At 28.3% G+C, this 20,252-nt stretch overlaps 1 protein-coding gene and 1 long non-coding RNA gene across 2 annotated transcripts in view; both read right to left on the bottom strand.

Moving 5' to 3' along the window:
• Positions 1 to 20,252, bottom strand: part of LOC107442246 (kin of IRRE-like protein 3) — a 103,660-nt gene that overhangs the window by 53,504 nt on the left and 29,904 nt on the right. The gene's annotated exons all lie outside the window — the stretch shown is intronic.
• On the bottom strand, positions 11,616 to 14,690 carry LOC147808091 (uncharacterized). The gene is made up of 2 exons (XR_015434713.1): positions 14,561 to 14,690; positions 11,616 to 13,293 (listed from the first exon to the last, which is right to left on the bottom strand). It is a non-coding gene; the product is annotated as an uncharacterized LOC147808091 (long non-coding RNA).

Here is a 20,252-nt window from a genome sequence, read left to right as displayed (position 1 = left end):
GATCCCAATCTAGAAGACAAGGGAAGTTCTGCATCAAGTATAGGGAGAAAAATCTGTCTTTGTGGATGGCTTTTTGATGAACCACAGTTAGTGTGGCTGCAAGGAGACTCTAACCCATAATACTTCTAATAATGACGATATTTTGCGTCACCACTGTGGTCGGTGCGAGCTGGTGCGCCGAGATTCCTATCCGGCTCACTTCATTGGGAGGTGAGCACTCCATTTTCTGAGACTACCACAGCTCAGATTTCTTTATTGGCATCTGTGTCTTATTGAAAAACAAGGAAAATTGGGAGGGACACAGTTTGATCCACGTACATTTCCCTAAACGCTTATATTGAGCTATGCACATTTTGTTAATTATGCATTTTGAGCTTTATTCAATTTTTTAAGCACACACTTTTAGATGTGTCAATTACTTGAAACACACATTTTGAGCAGCGTTCATTTTCCTAAATCTGCTTTCTTAGATAAGTCTTAAAAAACCTCCCCAATAGTACGCGAAGATTAGATCATGAATTAGAAAATTATGAGTGGTACATTTTTTTCAGCGCCAGCTAAATATAAAGTATGTATTTTCATTATAGCTATCAAATGATTACATATTGTTCTGTAAATAAATGTGTAATTTTATCAAGAAATTAAATATAATTTTATTACTAATGATATGAGAATTAACATAAAGAAATGAAAATATTAATTTTTGACCTAGTTTAGCATAAAATGTGAAAAAATATTTAATTAGCTACATACTTCCTAACTCTTAAAAAATAAGAAGTCAGAAAAATGGAATGTTTTTATTTTAGATATAGAGTTTAAGATTAAAATTATTATTATAAGAAATAACTTTTGTTTCCTGTTCTTGTATTCCAGAATGTATGACCAAAAACATGTTCATATCCGTGTTAGAGTGAATTTTTTTAAAATTATTTTTACATATTTTCAGTTTACTAGCAAAACAAATAAAAAGGAAAAGTTTCCAGTCAACTCGACAACCTAAGTTAAAGCAAGCGAAATAATTTTATTCGTGTTTATTCAAAAACGTCTTGGAGTCTTCTCATCTATTTGAGCCGCTGTTGCAAGGATTTGTAAAGTAGGGAAAAAAAGTGAGTGAGAAAATTACTGTTTTTTTTTTTTTCTTTATCAAAGAAAACGCGAACATCATTTTAATGCTTTCAAAACATTTCGAGGAGAATGTTAGTTTTTAAAAAAGGAGAACTAAGCACAAGAAGAGAAGTTTTAAGAATGGTGCATAAATAGGAGTTTATTTCTTATTCAAACTTTAAACAACATATTAGGTGTCACATTTCCTTTAATAACTTTTTTGTGACAGCATTTTAATATTTTTATTTAATTAATTTATTTATTTAATTTATTTACTTTGTTTACTTACTGCAATGTATTTGCTGCAACATTATATGTTTTGTGCTGCAACATTTGTCAATAAATAAATTCGTAAAGATTTAAATTGAGTAGCAATATTTGCAAACAATCAAACAGTATTTTAAAGATATTGTGTTGAAGTATCCCTATAAGTTTTTAAGTTACTTCAAAAAATTTTTACTTAGGAACTTCAAAAGAAATGGTCAACTCGACATAAAATGGTACTCAAAAACTCGACAAAAATGGCCTACTCGATAAATAATTGTCAACTCGACAAAAAATTATACTCTACAAAATATTGTCAACTGGACAAAAAAATGGTACTTATGAACTCGACAAAAAATTGTTCTTAGAAATTCGAGACAAATGGATTCTCAGGAACTCGACAAAACTTATCAACTCGACAAAAAATGTACTCAGGAACTTGGCAAAAGTTGGTCAACTATACAAAATACGCTCAACTCGACCAAAAAATGGTACTTAAGAACTCGAAAAAAATGCTACTTAGGAACTAGTAAAAAAAAAATCAACTCGACAAAAATGCGTGGTTATTAACTAGACAAAAAAGGGTTAACTCGACAAAAAATGGTGCTTAGGAACTAGTACTCAAGTGCATCAAACCAATTTTAAACTGTACGAATTGTATTTAAATCTTTAATAACTTTGCACACGGAAAATAAATAAAAACTCTGGTTAAATTACCTTGTTGTAAGGTAATGACATTTTTGTTTGAAAAAAAACACAATTATGGTTAATAAAACCAAAATATACGGTAATTAAGCCATTCTTTTACATTTTTTCCATTCATATAGTAACGGGTACTTTCAAAAGCAGACGATCTATTGTTTCGATTTTCACATCTTTTTAGAACTTACAATGTAATAAAATTAAATGAAGGACAGAAAAGTATCACATTTGATGTTTTTCAATTCTCCATTTTTTTGGAGTTTTAAACCCTTATCACAAAAAAGCTCATACAAAACAAATTGTTTGCTTTATCTTTAGTACTGCAAATTAAACTCATATAAGCTGTATTAGATTTATTCGGAAGGGATTCAATAATCCTATTATATCTTATCTTACATAAATGTTACAATTGTTGCATGGGAAAGAACATAAAGAGCAACATTTAATTCGATTACTTTCATTGAGAAAAGTTTTATAAGTTCCAAATCAGATTATTTATTTCATATTTAGGCTGTATCAACGAAAATAGTTTCCACTCAAAAGTTATTAATTTTCTATGAAGGGGAGTAAGGAAATATCCATTCAAATATCTCATCGATCTGAAAATTCCGGTAGCTTAATTAGCCTTGTGTTATTCACTATGTTGAAGACAGATGATTGCATTACGGAGGGATGAAACTCAAATAATTTACCGAAAGTTATCAACTCCAAAACCTATACTTAAAGCTGTATTAGAAAATCTAGGTATATCTAATTAGAGATTTAATGGCTGTATGACGCTTTAGCAAATGCCCAATTACGAAAATTGCTGTTACTTTTTATACTTTAGAAATATCTATTTACTGACTCAGGGGAAGTTAATTAGTTCATAAAATGCTCATTAAAGATGTGTTTACCATTTTTAACTCTAATTCAGTGCTTGGAGAAACATTTATTTGAAGACTCAAAAATTTTAAGTTCTAAATTTCGATTGCATACATAATTAAAAAAGCAAAGGGAAATGGACATTGATAAACTTAAATACTTTATAAATTGGTGCCAGCAATTAATTGTTTATCTAATGAAAGATAATGGTTATAATACCTCCTTGCGTATTATATAATTTATTATGATGTAATACAAAACATACTGCATCATGAAATTACGTTATTCAATGAAATTACGTATCAGATGTTTAATCCCGACAAACAGAGATGGAAAGATGTACTTAATAATGTGAGCACTTCATTTGATTTATAAAACATAAAGATGGAAAAGTCGGTGTGTTTCGAGCATTCAAAAATTGTCGCAGAGCATCACATCGCATAGATAAGTAGAGTATAATATTGCCTGGATGGAATTTTTTTCCAAAGCAAAAGCAAAACTAGAAAAACACGGTTTTTATAATTTTTTATTCTCATTCATTTACGTCTATTTCATTTACGTCTATTTCATTTACGTCTACTGAGTTCACGTTTTCCGCTTTCGTTATTTTTGAAGTGCCTATTTTATCAAGTATATATTGACTTATGTATATGATGTAACATTTCTACATCTTGTAATGGAATACAATTTTCCATAATTGTTTTAAGCATAAAGCAGAATACAATTATTAGAAATCATTGTGTGAAAGATATTTACAATTTTTTTAATTCAAGCAGTAATTTGGAAATATTTTTATATAAGTAAGGAGGCTCTTCCATATATGTAACCATCGTCACGAAAGGCTGCGGATTTCCTAAAAATGATTTCTTTCATAAGTAAAACATAATAAAATGTGAGATTTAATAACATTTTTAAAAATACCTCGAATAACAATAGAATCAAAACAAATAATTTTTCAAATGTAAATTAGTTAATAAATTTCAAATAAGTTTTGGCAGACAAGTTAAATTATATAAAAAAATAATTATATTCAATAGTATAATGAGTGTAATTTTAGCTATTTTTCTATTGAGTATTACTAATTCATATCCATTGAAAAACATGTATATTTATGGAAAGTATACATTTCCTTCAGATCTAACTTAGCAATTATATTAACAGTTAGTTAGATTCCTTATGGATCATTTCATTTCCTAAATTAATGAGGATAAATTTATAAATCTCAATTTCAAATGTCGATTTAAATAGAAATCTATACACTGAGAAAAGTGTGGTCTAGATTACCCGAATATCGTAAAATTTTCTGAGTTTCTGGTTCTATGAGAACACGAAAAAGCTCGGTAAATTTTACCGAGGCGCTTTGGTAAAGATTTTAATGAAATCAACAATACAATATTGTATTATATCTGAGGATAAAATTCGGTACTTTATCTTGAAACATTTCATTAAAACCTTTTATTTAATTTGATACGTTCAAATTTAATTTTTAGTTCTAGATTTGTTACTGTTAAATGCATGGTAATAAGAGCTATATATATATTTTTTTCATTTCCAATAGCACATTAAAACACAATTGAAAAAAAGATAACAATAAATCTATAAATGAGAGCGAGAAATCCAGTAGAGTTCCCAGATAGATTTCCGAGCGAGAGCAGGGCACCTAGACAGGTGAGGCAAGTCCATGACCTCGTGGAGGTCACACAATCTACAAAAGGGATCATGAACCACGTTGGTGCGACAAAGATGTTTTTTCAGGCAATCGTGGCCAGTTAGAAGTATAATTTTAAAAATTAGATTTCTGTTAAACCCTTACTAAATGAACTGACAAATTATCAACTGAATGGTTCAAATACCGCATATTTCGGTTTTAGTACGTAAATTATTCATTTTTTTATCACATAGACATTCACATTTTTTTATGATATCGAGATATATTTTTATAGTTGATTTGGTGCAGATATGGCTATATCATTCATTTTTCTATGAGCAAACAATATTATTCTAATGCTTATGTCAAAACACAATACTTTAATAATAAGTCAAACATTTTAGAAATATAAAAAAGCAGCTTATTTTGCATTGGTATTTGTTAGCGACATGTAAAGGTTATCAAATACCTACATTTAATGATAAGTCTAAGATAATGCCCATACTATGAATACATAGCGCAAACTAAATCTAACCTTCCTATCGAAATGATATTTGCTTTCACAAACCAATGGGCCGTTTTATTTATCCGGTAAGATTGAATGTTTAACCAAATAATCGTTGAAAATCCGCATCATTCTAGAACGTAAAGGAGAGAAAATGGTCTGAGATGTCCGTATCGATTACTCAAACTCAGCAGAGGATCGGGGGAAATCGCAGAGCAAATGATTCAGAAGCATCCAATCCCTATAACCAAAAGTAAAAGTAAAGCACCTTCGTGCGGTTTCCAGTCACGTAATCCTTTCTTAGTGGCAGAGTTTCCAAAAAGTTTGTTTTAGTTGCATTTGTTTTGATGCAAGGTTAAGGAGGTTCTTCCATATTTGTAACCATCGTCACGAGAGAGGCCACGGACTGTCTAAAAATGATTTCTTTCATAAGTCACAGACGGGCGATGAAAGATGAATATAAATTAATAACACCGCTTTTGGCTGCTGTCCTACGATATAGAACTTTAGTATTTTCTGGAACATGAATGTTGTTTTAAGATGTAAATTTCATATTTTTGGCAAAATACCTAATTATTGCGTGCTGTAACTTAAAACTGTCTTAATTGGTTAAGTTAGAGCAAGATATTATTTTTGAGACAGGAAAAATAAACTGACAAATTGACAGAAATTATCTGACAAATATCTGAAAATAAATTGATTTCCATTTATATTTCGAATGTTTCAGTTTATTGAATTTTTATTTCGGAAATTCAATTAAAATAAATGTATTTTAAATAGCGAATGCTTGGAAAGAAAGGAGACCAGAAATGAGCGTTAAGAGATTAATATAATTTAATAACAGCATTTATGACTTATGTCTTACGAATTTCAACTATTGTATTTTCTAGAAGATATTGTTTCTATTTTAGCTAAATCCCTTATTATTATGGTCGAATTAGTTGTAACACAACGTAATGCATTTATTAGTTAGAATAATGTCCAAATATATTTTAAGAAAATTGGAATTTATCTGAACAAGCAGTAGCAAATAGATAATTTTTTATAAGAATTATTAAAACATTTTTTTTCAAAAATTCAAAGCAAAGAAATAGCTTTTAAAATGTACATATTTTAAATTTTCATAAAATTTTTTTATGAATTTTGAGTTTTTTTTCTTTACATAACATTAGAGAATTAAATCATCAGATAAATTATAATCAGGTGAAACTTGGCATGTAGGAAATAATATAAATGATAACATCGTTTATGAAAGCTTGCATAACATACTACAAATTGTAGTTTTGTGAGATTCATCGATTAAACTTGAAAAAGAAGATTGATTTAAACACTAAGATTAAAAGGTTATTTTCAAATTTTACAATTAGATATGAATGCTTTCTTGTAAAGTTTAGTAATTATTAAATGTGTTGTTGATAGATTCTAAAAAATTGTGTCTTGTATTTCAAAATAAAACATAGCACATAGCAAAAATGAAGAATGAAAATAAACATTTTTTAAACAGTATTTAGTAAGTAGTTATGTTTACTGGATGAAAATCATTACAACGGAATAGTATTATGGATAACCAGTATTTAAAAAAAAAAAGATTTTTTTTCTTATTTTCTTTTCCCATTTTTGTCAGATTTACATTTGCTGCTACTATTGCCTAGTAATTCAAACTAAACCTAGGAAACATCGGAATATCGTTTGAACAAGCTTCTCTTTGCTAGGGATTGTTTGAGTAAAAATGAAGCTTTGATTGCTTTACATTAGAAGGAACACCCAAGACATATTTGCTCGTTTGCCTTAGGTCAAAGGACAAGGAATAAATTATAAGAAATAAAATGCTCCTCAAAGCATGAGACTGTTCAGGAAGTGGATAAGCTATAATACGTGCTACGTACGAAATCGAACACATCTGTAACCGAAGTAAATCATAAAATTCTGCAAACTCTTTCAAATCGACTTTTCTTAATTTCATTATTTTACCTCATTATAAGAAAAGCAGTCTCCAAATTTGCCAAGTTTAAATAAATTTGATTTAAAAGTCATTTTCTCTTTTTAAAGTAAACAAAATCTCACTAACTGTGCAGACCCTATTGCTGATCATAGTGACTGACGAGTTTATGAACTTTTTTGCTAGTTCGGTCTAGTTATGTAGTCAAGTTTAAGTTTGATAATATGCTTCAATTAAATACCATATAAATTTAAGGCTATTGTTTGCTACTGAAGCTTACATGAACAATTATCGCAACCATTTATGGTTTCTGTAGAATAGAAAAATGTCATGAAGAAACCGCAATCGAAATTTCGACCAAAGCAGTATAATACTCATTTTTGTCAGTTTTATCTTGCTGTAAAAAAACCTAAGTGTATTTTAACACCAAAAGTTGTGAAATCCATTTTGCTCCAAAGTAATGTAGTGAAACACTACAGTAACACTTTGTTCCAGGTGTGTCCCTGCACTAAGAAGCAAGGTTAGTTCCAGAAATTGTGAAAATTAAAGAATGTTGTTGTTTTTTACTCAACTTGGTGCAAAGTAGATCCCCGCAGTTGTTGTTTAGCAGCAAAAATCTAATCACAGTAAGATAAAATAAAATAAGAGTCAATAAAGTTAATTTTGCGACACAATATGAAGTAAGAATCATTACTTTAATTCGCATGAGTACACTACTTAGAATAAAATTAGTTTGTTAATCAAGCATTGACACAGCGCTGGGCATTAACACAATTCAGCACGTACGCAGTTTACTCGAGCAAGTCTTATAAAAAGAGAATCGAATGGAAATTTATAATTACATTACTTGAAACAATTGATGCGTACACATAAATTAAAATATAACCATCCCTCTTACACAATTATTGATAAGCATTCTTGGAAATTTCTCAGAAAAAGGGTTAAATAAAAGTTTATTTAGTTTTCGTATACCATATTAAAGCAGAGCAGTCAAATATCCACAAATGAGATCTTATTCAAACTGTGAGAGAAACCATTTATTAACTGCTTTCACCTAATATGGTTAAGCAACCAGAATTTTATTGCACCAACTAGGCCCACCAAATAGAGACACTTAGTTTCTTTCAGCTGGGTACATATCATAATCGAGAGGTCTAATCTGTCACTCTCTTAACTGACAGAATGATGGTTTGAATCCCATATAAAACTGGGATTCTAGGAAATGGAGGAGAATAAATGAATGGGGAAAATATCGAGTTGTTTAAGTAACATTGTGTTGTTAAAAGTACACAATATTTCCTCCATTCTATTTAACACATGAAAAGTTTCTAGTAATCTGCACTCCCCGATTTGTGACCCTAGACAATTAGAATACGATACTCTCCTTCACGCGTAGCTGCCAGCACCAGAAATTTTCTGACACAAAAAAAAATTTCTATTATTTTCATGTTAGTTGTAAATGCCTAAAAAACCATATTATTATGTATTCATTATTTTTAAATATAACAGTTGAACACGGTTTTACAAACGTAAAGGTAAAAAAAAAAAATATTTTACCGTAAACTTTATGGTTAATTCGATGAACAGATTGATCCGGGTTATTTAACCACAATTTTAGAATGAAAATTTCAGCAGCTCACGTACATTTTGTGATGGCGGACATCTGCTCTGTAGATGTATCGCAATGTGCAAACCATCGACAAACCTACGCCTCAACGTACTCAACTTTCAACAACTTATTGACGTTGCCCAAAGTATGTCGAAATCAGTGTTTTCGGAAGTGCAAATAATTCGAATGGTGTGCAAGTGCGAGAATTTGGGAAAAGTTATTTAACTTAGTTGTGTTTAGCTTGAATTTCACTCTTTAAAATGTATACGAGAATGAACGCTCATTTTAATGTTAACTTGAGGAAGTAATTTTTTCGAGTTTTTCAACACATATTACACCAAGCTATTACACCGCAGTTTTTACAATGTTCAAATCATTACTAAACATAAATTTCGTGCCATCACATAATAATTTATATGTTTGAACGTAATAAATAAAATTTTTAAAAAAATGGCTCATTTTTTAAATAATTCCCTATAAAAACATTGTTTTATTTGGTTTTCTTAAAAAAAGCAATTTTAAGTACTTAAAGAAACACATATGATTCAATTTATTTACCCAATCAATAAAGTTAAAGCTTAAAGATAAAAACAAAAACGAAATGTTACATTTTAACAATTGTGGGTGAAATACAATGTTATTCCAAAATACGTTCTAGTATTATTATATTTTAATGAGCACTCTAACATCAATTCATGCGTGAGAATAAAATTCATTATTAGCATATTTGTCACAAAAATTATTTTACAATAACTCAGTTTAAAAAGTAGTTGCATTTTTAAATAAATCCTTCGCAAAATTCATTGTTCAATAACAACTGATGTGGAAAAGGCGTGAGTTCTTCAAATTCAAGTGATAGTAGATCCGTAATACTCTCGTTATTTTTAAACTTCTTATATTTTCCTAGCTATCTCGTTATTTTAAATTACTGGTAGCAAACTATTATTTTTCTTTTCTCCGACCTATTCTACTTAGACTGGTAAAGAAAAAACTAAAAAAAGAAAAGAATGACTATGTCATTTCGGTGCTCATCTTCCTTGTTTTGCTATTTTTTTGTTCTTTTGTGGTTGGCTATATTCCAGCACATTCCGTGCAACGGTACCAAAACTTTTGTAAGTGGGTCGGGATTTTTAATTTCCCCTAGCACGCATGTTTTTCTTACGATTATGTTTTTTTATAAAGTCTTGACATATTCTTTATTTTATTACGTGTTTTAGGAATCGCAAAAAATATCTCTATGCACAAGATGAATAAACCATTGAAAGAATGTTTAAAATATTACAGAGTTTATTTTCTAGTATAACTAAAGTTTAGAAAAGTGGCTTCCCCACTAAAAAGAATCTTAAGAATTTCTTAAAAAAAATTCTTAAGAATATCTTAAGTTATTTGGCCCATTCATTCTTAAGAATTTCTTAAGAATATTTTCTGAAGAAAATCTTAAGAAAATAATCTGAAGAAAATCTTCAAAATATAATCTTAAGATTTTCTTAAGATTTAGGTTTACGTGGGCCAAATAACTTAAGATATTCTTAAGAATATTTTCTGAAGAAAATCTTAAGAAAATAATCTGAAGAAAATCCTCAAAATATAATCTTAAGATTTTCTTAAGATTTAGGTTTACGTGGGCCAAATAACTTAAGATATTCTTAAGAATAGAATCTGAAGGAAATCTTCAGAATAGAATCTGAAGAAAATCTTCAAAATAGAATCTGAAGAAAATTTTCAAAGTATAATCTGAAGATATCTTTAAAATATAGGTTTATGTGAACTAAATAACTTAAGATATTTAACATACGTTTTATTTTAGATTTTCTAGAGAATAAATCATAATCATATTTTAAATATTAAATTGTTTTAAAAAAAATGTTTTTTTCAAAATATGAGCAAAATTGCTTAAGAAATTCTAAAAAGATTTTACAGACATTTTTCTGAGTTTTAACTTATAAGTCTGATAAATTCAAAAATAATGGTCAAATTTATTATATTCTTTAAGAGCTATTTTTATTTAATGAGCCTTCATTTAATCAATATCTATTGCCCAAAATAATTTTTAAATCAACAAATAGGTCTAATATTATTCCAGATAAACATGCATTAACAATGAATAAAATACTTTAACTGATTTATTTAAATAAGTCTTAGTACAAAGGCATGTTATTCAAATTAACTCATGTACTCTTCATTGTAATTTAGTATCTATTATTTAAAAAATAAAAAAGAATTTACTTACCTTCTTCGGTACTAATAAAAATATTGTTCTATATTACATTTTGTAAAAGCAAGATTTATTTGAATCAGTCTGTGGATGATCAATAAAGTGGATGATCAGTTTGTAGAAAATTTAAATTTACTATCCAGCAGGTAAAATATACTTCTAATAATAAATATTAAAACTAAGAAAATTGTTTATCAAAATACAAATTGCAGAATAAGCATGTATATTGTATGTATTTAAAACAGAAACTCAAAAACCACAAATTTTAAGCTTCTATTGTCTGAACCCAATTTTAAGACTATTGTTTATTAAATGACCAAATCTTTCTTTCCCTTTTCACATAAAATATTTTCAAAACAATTACTTATCTTCTTTGATCAGTATAATCTTACCTGCTAATGAATTTAATATTAGATATCTAATTATAATAAGAGGAATTATTTGCATTTTAAGTCATCATGCTAAGAAAGCTAGTTAAATAAACAATTTCTCTGATTAAAAAAGAAATAAATACAAAAGCCATCTAAAAATAAAATAAATAATCATGTATTACTTACTGTAAGCAATAAATACATCAATCAATGAAGAAAATTGAAGGTTACTAATGCATTTTTGATAAACTGACTTATTACGACCCTTCAACTTGCAAAGTTCGAAAAAGGAAGAAAATTTAATTTTTTTCTTTTTCTCTTTAAATCTTATGTTACTTTGGTGTGCCCCACAGGGGTGTTATTTATGCCACCTAGTGTCTGAACGAAAGCATAGTTATATCGATAAGAACTGTTTATTTGACGGCTTAGCATGCTTATTGTCATACATAACCAACTTATTGTAATATAAAATCACTCCGAAACTTATTGTCATTTCAATGGGGGGATCCATTGCGTTTGGTATAGAATTCTGGCAACAAAAAGTTTCAATATCAAAGAAAGAAAAAAAAATGTCAGAATAATCTTAAAGTATTTAAATTATTATACACACAAATGATATACTGATTTATACGATTTTTTTTATCGATACCTAACATGTGCTAAGCATTTGTTGTCTAACCATATACGATCAAACTGTAACTTTGGCAAAAAATTGTTATTTGGGGGAAAGTATTGGGTAAAGCTGTTTTTAAATGAAAAGCAAGATGCAGATTATTTTGGCAGAAAATATATTTTTTCATGGCAATAACATATGCACTAACTTAATAACACAGAATACAGTGTCGATTCAGGTTTATCTTTATATTACTGCACTAATCTAATACATTGCCAAAAATAAACCTCAACCTATGTCTATTTCCTCGCGAACACGATAAAACATCTATATTTTACAATCTCTCCCCCATTTATTGCACATTTACTCCTCCCCAACAGCAAAATGACTCGAAATTTGTATTTTCATAAAATAATTCATAATAAATTTGTATTATGCTTAAAAGTTTCCTATGGAAAAAATTAATCATAAAAAATTTCTAAAATTTTCTTTTGGCTATGAATTTTAAAATCTGGCAAATAATTTGAAATCCTTAGCATTGGCTATATATATATAGTAATATCACAATTAAAGGTCAGTAAAGAAAAAGTGCAGGTAAACAAAGAAAACACAACACTGGAAGCAAAATTATAATGGTAATCATACTTAATACAACATCGAGTAATTAACCAGTAAGAATAGCCTAAACCAAATTTACAAAAATTATAGTTTAAAATAAAACCAAATTAAATAAAGTTAGCACTATAGTGAGAAAATTAAATAAAACATCGTAGTAAAAGGTATATATGCAGGAAAATTTGCTATACAGAGTGAAACGACTTTAAGTCCATTTTTTTTTTGACGAGATGGTTTAATGAAGGCACTTGTTAAAAAAAGTCCACGCTTCACACAGAACTTTTATTAAAACACTATCCTAATTTTGAATAAAACCAAATGACACTTTTTTCTTCTCTTCTTTTTTTTAGTTTTCACACACAATCACAATATTTCGGAGCAATAGCAACGGACATCTAAAGTTGGTATTTGGAAGAAGAAATGCTTTAGTTAAAAAACTTTCCGGGGGAGGTACATGGGCAAAGCATTTGCATAAGAGGCCTGACCAAATCCTTCCTGCAGCATCCACATTCTTTATATAGTCTTTCGCTCAAACAATGGTGGAGAAGATTTCTCTATAGGGGAGAGTAAAAGCGAGTCTAGGAAGTAAACAGCAAAATCCTAAATGATCTGCTTTGTTTCCAGGAGTGTCACAATGGCACAGGGAATAGAGGATTTGCCTTTCAATTGATGAAGTTAGTTCAAATGCATTTCCATTCCATTCACACTGACCACAGTGCTGAAGTAACATAGCCTCAGTGATCATGAGTTTGAGTCCCCGAGACACCAGACTAACTGCAGCTGGTTTGAGTGGTTTTCCTCTCCTGGTAAATCAAATGCGAGTCTACTGATACATTCAGCTCGGCTAGAAAATTTAAAACAGAACTTATCAATGCAAGAGTATTTTATTTGAATAAGTTGTTAAAAGTTTTCATTCCAATGTACACAAATACATTCATGAAGATTTTATTACATTAAAAATAGGTTTAGCAAAGTAAATATTAAATTTAATATTATTGATAATTTAATATTAATGAGCTAATTTAACACGTTGAATGCCATAGCAATCATCGATCAATGACTGGCGCAGAGTTTGTATCGCCACAGGGGTCACTGATGAATGGCGAAGTCTAGATAATTAGAAACAGATAATTCGAACAAAATTTTAATGCTCTTATTTTTTTTATATTATTATCATTAAAATGGTTTGAAGAAATTAATGCAATACATACTGAAAAAATTATTTTGGCTAGTAAAATTAGCCATCTAAAATTAGTGTGGCATTCAACGTGTTAAAGAAACAAAAAAAAAGTGTAAATCCAGTTAAGCTTAAATACATAAGAAAGTGTAAGGATTGTTTTTAACACACAACAAAGTTCTAGTAAACAAAGAAAATTCAAATGTAAATAGAAAAGTAATTATTTATAAAAATAACTACTTATAAAAATAATTATTATTTATAAAAATATTTAGTAATTGAAAAAATATGTTTACGTTTATTTGAACACAGCCAAGACAAAGTAACAAAAAAAAAAAAAAACTATAAATCATTTAGTTATACTAATAATATAAATTTAGATTACACAAACATTAAATTGCCTTTCAAAGAGAAAAAAAAAAGTCACTGTATAAAGTTTATACACACATCTTTACCATACAATCAATATATTTTCTTTCAAAATATTGTTATCAAAATTGCTTTGCTTCATATTTATTGGCTACAGTTCAGGAAAAGCATTAGTTATAGATTAATAAAAGTTTTTTGATAATGTTATGCTACGTAACACAGGTAAGGTAGCAATAACAATAAAATAAATAGAGGATTCTCAAAAATTATTATCACTGACGCTGAATACAAAAATTTCAGAAAAAATTTCAACACTACAAAAGAAATATAGCCCGTTTTAAAAACATTCTTCTTAATATTGTAATGATTAAAACATGAATGATACAACTACAACAGAAATTTAAGTACATCATAAGTAGGCTTAGCTTCCTCACTTAAAGCATTTTTAATACGATTAGTAGCAGTAATAATTCCTTAATAAATGGAAATATATTAATAAGAAAGACGCTATCGTCAATTATAAATGAATAGAAAAATAAGATAAAAGCATAAGTTTTAAACTTACCAAATTCAAGCATTTCATCAAAGCATTTAAGCGAATTCTTCACACACGCTGCATTATCATGTTATCGAAAGTAAACAACCTCCTCAGTCGGTGGCGGGGGGATGAGGGGAGAGAGAACGGAAGCGTGGCTGAGTCAGCGAACAAAAAAGTATTATTCAGATGGCTTTTTCTTCGATTAAAGACTTGTAGATTTTCAGTAAATGAATTAAACTGTACGCTTAAAACATTTGTGAATGAAAACGTTTCATACAGCTTTAATGAGTAAAGATATAGCACATGTAATTTAAAACGAAATTAATGAACACAAATTTTAAAAATTCGCAAAATTAAACTTGTTTTGTTAATGTGAATGCTAACACAACTTAGGCATCAATTAATGAAAAAATAAAACTAATAATGTAATTATGCGATCTTTTTCTTAATCAGGTATATCAAATTAATATAAACTTAAAATTCGAATCTGGGAGAGTGAAATGGTTATATACATTCAACTCGGCAAAATTTCCAATTATTCAAATTTTAATAACGTGAGAGTTTTTGATTAATAAAAATTGTTCTGATTGGTGTATTGAATTCCCTAGATAGAAGTTGATGTTTCATAAAAGCAGTAAAATAAAACATTTTCTTTTCTATCTCAAATTAATATTTTGTATGTTTCATGAAAAAACGAAAAAAAAAAAAAAAGCTGAAAACCTTTTAAATATATACTTTAATTATAGAATTATTGAACTTCTCACAGATTTAAACGGAAACTAAGATCTGATCATTTTCGAAAATATCACAAGACAAATTTTGTGTGTACTGAAAAAATTTTTAAGAAATCTTTGTTCAAACTTAATTCACCTTAAAGATATTCAAAATGTCTTAAAAAATTCTTAAGATATTCTAAAAATCTTAAGATGTTTTAAGGTAACATTAACTCAGGAAACTTTCTCAAGATTTTCTTAAGACAAACTTAATTCACCCTAAAGTTATTCAAAATGTCTATAAAATGTCTGAAAAAATTCTTAAGATATTTTAAAGAAACTTAAGATGCTTTAAGGTAATTTTTAACTCAGGAATCTGTCTTAAGATTTTCTTAAGAATTTTTGAAGACAAACTTAATCCACCTTAAAGATATTCAAAATGTCTGTAAAATGTCTGCAAAAATTCTTAAGATATTTTGGAGATAGAGTTAAATCTTAAGAAATTCTTCAGATTTCTGAAGAATTTCTTAAGAAAATGACATTTTCTTAAGAAAATCTTAAGATTATTTTTAGTGGGGTTAATTTATATAACGTGGTGCTTCTGTCTTCTCTTAAGGGAAATGTAAAACAATATAAAAATAATTTTAAACTTCAAATATAAATTGCCAAAACAGTTCTTTATAACAGTATAGTCTTTAGCATATTTATTTTATTTTGTATAACCAATGATTTTATTTTATGTAACCAACAGTCAAGTCAATCAGAGTTTACGACTACGAAAGTTCATATCCGCAGTCTGGTAATTTTGAACCTAACCCAGAAGACAAGGGATCTCCTGGCTTAACCAATGGACAAACTAGCCTCCGTTGAGAGCTATTTGATGCTAATCCGCCTTTACGTTAGTTGGAAAGGAAAATCACAAAAACTTCCCATGGTTAGCCCGATGGCAAGGGGATTATAACCAGTAATTTGTTGATGCATCTCATTGGGAGGCAAAGTCTTTATCTTCTGAGCCACAGAGGCTTAAGGTATATAAAAATATTTAAAAGTTTAAAAGAATCAATATGGCAAATTCTCAGTCTCGGCAATTGCAAAGCATTGCACATACAAACCTCGTTATTTGAAAATGTTGCATATCCATGGTATATGAATAGAAAGTCACATTCATGACAATTATGCTTAGTTCCAGAATTTATTTCCCAACAATTGTTTTAGAAAAACAGTTGTGAGCGATGGTCAGAGGCTCGGTTGCTTGCGTTCGCATATTTTTTTCTTTTTGCTCGTCATGACATATTTCGCCTTAATAGATTTCATGACAACGTTAGTATTTTGATTTTACAGTTTATAAACAAGTACAACAGTAACAGAATTAAACTTAGGTTCACAATTTTTAATTCGTTCACTTTATTTATTTATATTTTTACATTTTACACGTTTCTTTTATAATATAAGCATTCATATGTTAAAAATATCAAGTTTTAACCCTCATATATAACTAACATTTATTTAGGTTAGTTTTTGTTTTCTTAAAGTTTTCTTAGTTCAGAAAATATTTATTGAGAAAAGTTTACCTAGGACATTTGAGACCCAGCTCTCAAACTCTCATTCAACAAAATGGAGCGCAAACTCTCACGGGATAATATTTATGTTATATATACAGAAGGACTTCTTAACTACATATATATGTCAAGCTATTCAAACAATTAATCATGGATTTATTTATATGATAAAGTTATCAAATTTTACTACTTCTTACATATTTTAATACATATTGTAAAACAATATTTTATCAAAATAACTATCAAAGATCTTATATAAAAAATACCGGCTGCTTTGGTGTTCCCATAGAGCCAAAATCGTGTTAACATTTACCATATTCTAGTAGTTTTGACCATACATTTCTTGTCAGTGTACCTACTAGATACTTTTTTAGAAATTTTTGCGTTATATTTCTCTGCCTGTCTCTATTTTGTCATTTAAAATAACATAATTTTTTTTTCTGAGAGTTAACATACTAAGAAAAACAAAAAAAAAATTGGTCAAGTTCACTGATTTAAAAAAAAACAATGATGGCACCAAATGTTTTTATGCAGGCTAACTTTTAAAACTTATCAACAATTTTTCTCAAGTATCGAATGACCAGATACCTCTGAATTATTACTTTAATATAGGAGTTTCTAAAATAACATCAGAAACACAGTATCAAATTACAGATTTTGCAATGCGTTACGGTATGTAGGATACATAGCTTGCCGGTTATTCTATCGCCGTATTGTTGAGATATAGAAAAGAAAGTTAATGCTTTGGTTATGACAAATCATATGTAAAATATTCTTATTAACTGTATAACCTTTCGGGGTAATAGACTAAGCTAAATGAAATGCACCTGTGAGTGAGCAAAACTGATTAATCAGTTTATGTGAGAACATTTTAAGTAAATGTAAAGTAGTGTCAATATGCGTGCTTATAAAACAGAACAACGCATTGAGTTGCAAGTTGCAGCAAAGTTGAACATGGTGAGAGCATTTATCGTCGAATATTTACTTTTTTGTGTCGAGAATTTCATAGGGAAAAATGACAGTGAACAATCGGTGTCAATGTTAATTGAATTAGCAAACCAGGTCAAGCAAATGATATATCCATGATGAATATATTTCTAAAATGCGTCTAATAGCCTGAAGTTTAAATTTCATAATTATTGATATTGTCTTCCAACCTTAATCATTAACTGATACATGCCCTTTAATTGGCAATTAATATTAATTTTATACAAATCAATCTGTCTCATATGAAGAACTATAACTTATAAAAATATAGTTGAATAAATCATGAAAAGAAGTACCGAAAAGTCTAAAAACCTGTTCAATAAGTGTTCAGTATCATTTTCACAATTCTTTTTTCTAAATTATTTTGTGATTTGTCAAACATTCAAGATAAAGTAATATATTATGAAATGGAGACTTTATATTAAAACCTTCAAATAAGTAGACAGAAACGATTTTTCTTCTTCTAACTATTTGTTGAAGACATATTTTCTTCCTTTCATCTACCTTAAAGTTTTCTTTTTGGAGATCGATACTATAACTATAAATTCTAGGTTGATGTACATTGTAGTTGGCTTTTATCCACACGCTTCGAAAATTATTTGGCATTATATGTAATAAGAACAAATATTGCAAGAAAATTTAATTTAGTGAAGCTATAATTTTTCATTGCAATTCACAAATACGACTTATTATTTTCTTTAAATATATTATATGTTGCAGTTTTATAGTTATACTACACGTTTCTCTTTTAAAATAAATGAAAACGCATTTGTATCAAACTATAAATTGTGAAAGTTGTAATTAAATTAAATTTAACAATGTTATGTCATTGTTTGGAAAAAAGAGATTGCGTATCCAAATTCGTAATATAGATCAAACATTTTTCATGTGAAAAATATTTTTATTATTTGGTATCTAATAATATCATAAACTTATTTTATAGTATAAATAAACTTAATTTTATATACTATATTTAATTATATTATAATTTAATTCTAAAGTGTTCACATAATTTTATATGTTATAATTTGTAAAAACATTAACATTATAATCTTCTAGTATATGTAGAAACAGAGATATATTGTACGAAAATGTATACAGTTTAGAGAAGCTATAACTTTTCACCGCAATAAACAGTTAGGAATTATTCCTGTCTTTAAATATAATGCATGTTGGAGTTTTGTAGCAGTATTACGCTTCTTTTTTCCAAATAAGTATTAACACAGTTGTATCAGATAATAAATTACTGTAGAAGCATTTTGAATAATACCAAAATATTTTATACCAGAGTTTGGAAAAAAAGCAATTGTGTATCAAGTTCAATACTGTTAAAAAAACGATAAAATTAATTGTAGTATTAGTTAACTAACGGTATTTTAATCCTTAAGCATCATCGCTACGTTTCAACACAATACAATCAGCACAGATGCTGTCAGTCACAGATTTCCCAGAAGCATAATAATGCATCATCTATAATGGATTCTCTGTGGTTAACAATGGCACTTTGATGAAGACAGGAAAGGAAATGACATGTCTCCATACATTATGTAATTGCATCTGACACTGATACACTTTCTAGATCTAACATAAAACTACGTTTCTAAGATGAAACTACTTATAACTATGAGAGTTGCAGTGTTGTTGGCTAAGAGAACACTGCAAAAATTTCCTTCTCAAATTACGATGAAAAGAAACAGCTCGCTTGCTGCATCGTCCATGAAATAAATTTTACAGTAAAATTTAATATGCTGTATTTTACTGTAATAATTATTAAATTGTGGACAGGGATTCTGTGCTTTACAATTAATATTATTTTGATACACTTTATAAATCTAATATATGACTGCATTTCTAAGACGAAACAACTTATAACTTAAAAAATTGCCATGTTATTTGCCAAGAGAACGCTGTAAAAATTTCTGGATGAAATTACGATGAAAAGTAACAGCACCCTTGCTGCATCATTCAAAAAATTAGTTCTACAGTAAAATTTTAATACCCTATGTTTTGTAGTAATATTTATTTTATTGCGGGCAGTGATTCAGTGATTTAAAAATTAACAAAATCATAAAAAAATACGGTATATACGATATTTTGCTCCGTAAAATTTTAAGGTAAATATGGACTTACCGCAATTTCATATTATACATTAATATTTTTCAAATTAAAATTAATGAAAAAATACCAATGAAAGAAAAATATTTAATGAGAATTAGAAATGTTTTTGAACCAGTTGAACAATTAATAATTCAGTATACAGTAATATGCTTGTCTATAACTCTCATAATGAGTGTTAAATATATTCGTTTTCAATTTGTTCAGGTCAAAACAATTTTTATAATCATTCTCAGTGACTTTATAGAACAGCCAACTTCACTGCAAAAATACCGGTTAAAATTGAGGTAAAATCCATATTTTCCGTAAACTTTTACGGAGCAAAATATCTTATATACAGCAATT

Source organism: Parasteatoda tepidariorum, chromosome 6 (assembly GCF_982258835.1).
Source record: "Parasteatoda tepidariorum strain Cologne lab strain chromosome 6, Ptep-v5.0, whole genome shotgun sequence".
Taxonomy (NCBI): domain Eukaryota; kingdom Metazoa; phylum Arthropoda; class Arachnida; order Araneae; family Theridiidae; genus Parasteatoda; species Parasteatoda tepidariorum.
The sequence above is the reverse complement of the archived record's forward strand: the minus strand, read 5'-3'. Positions and strand labels throughout refer to the sequence as shown.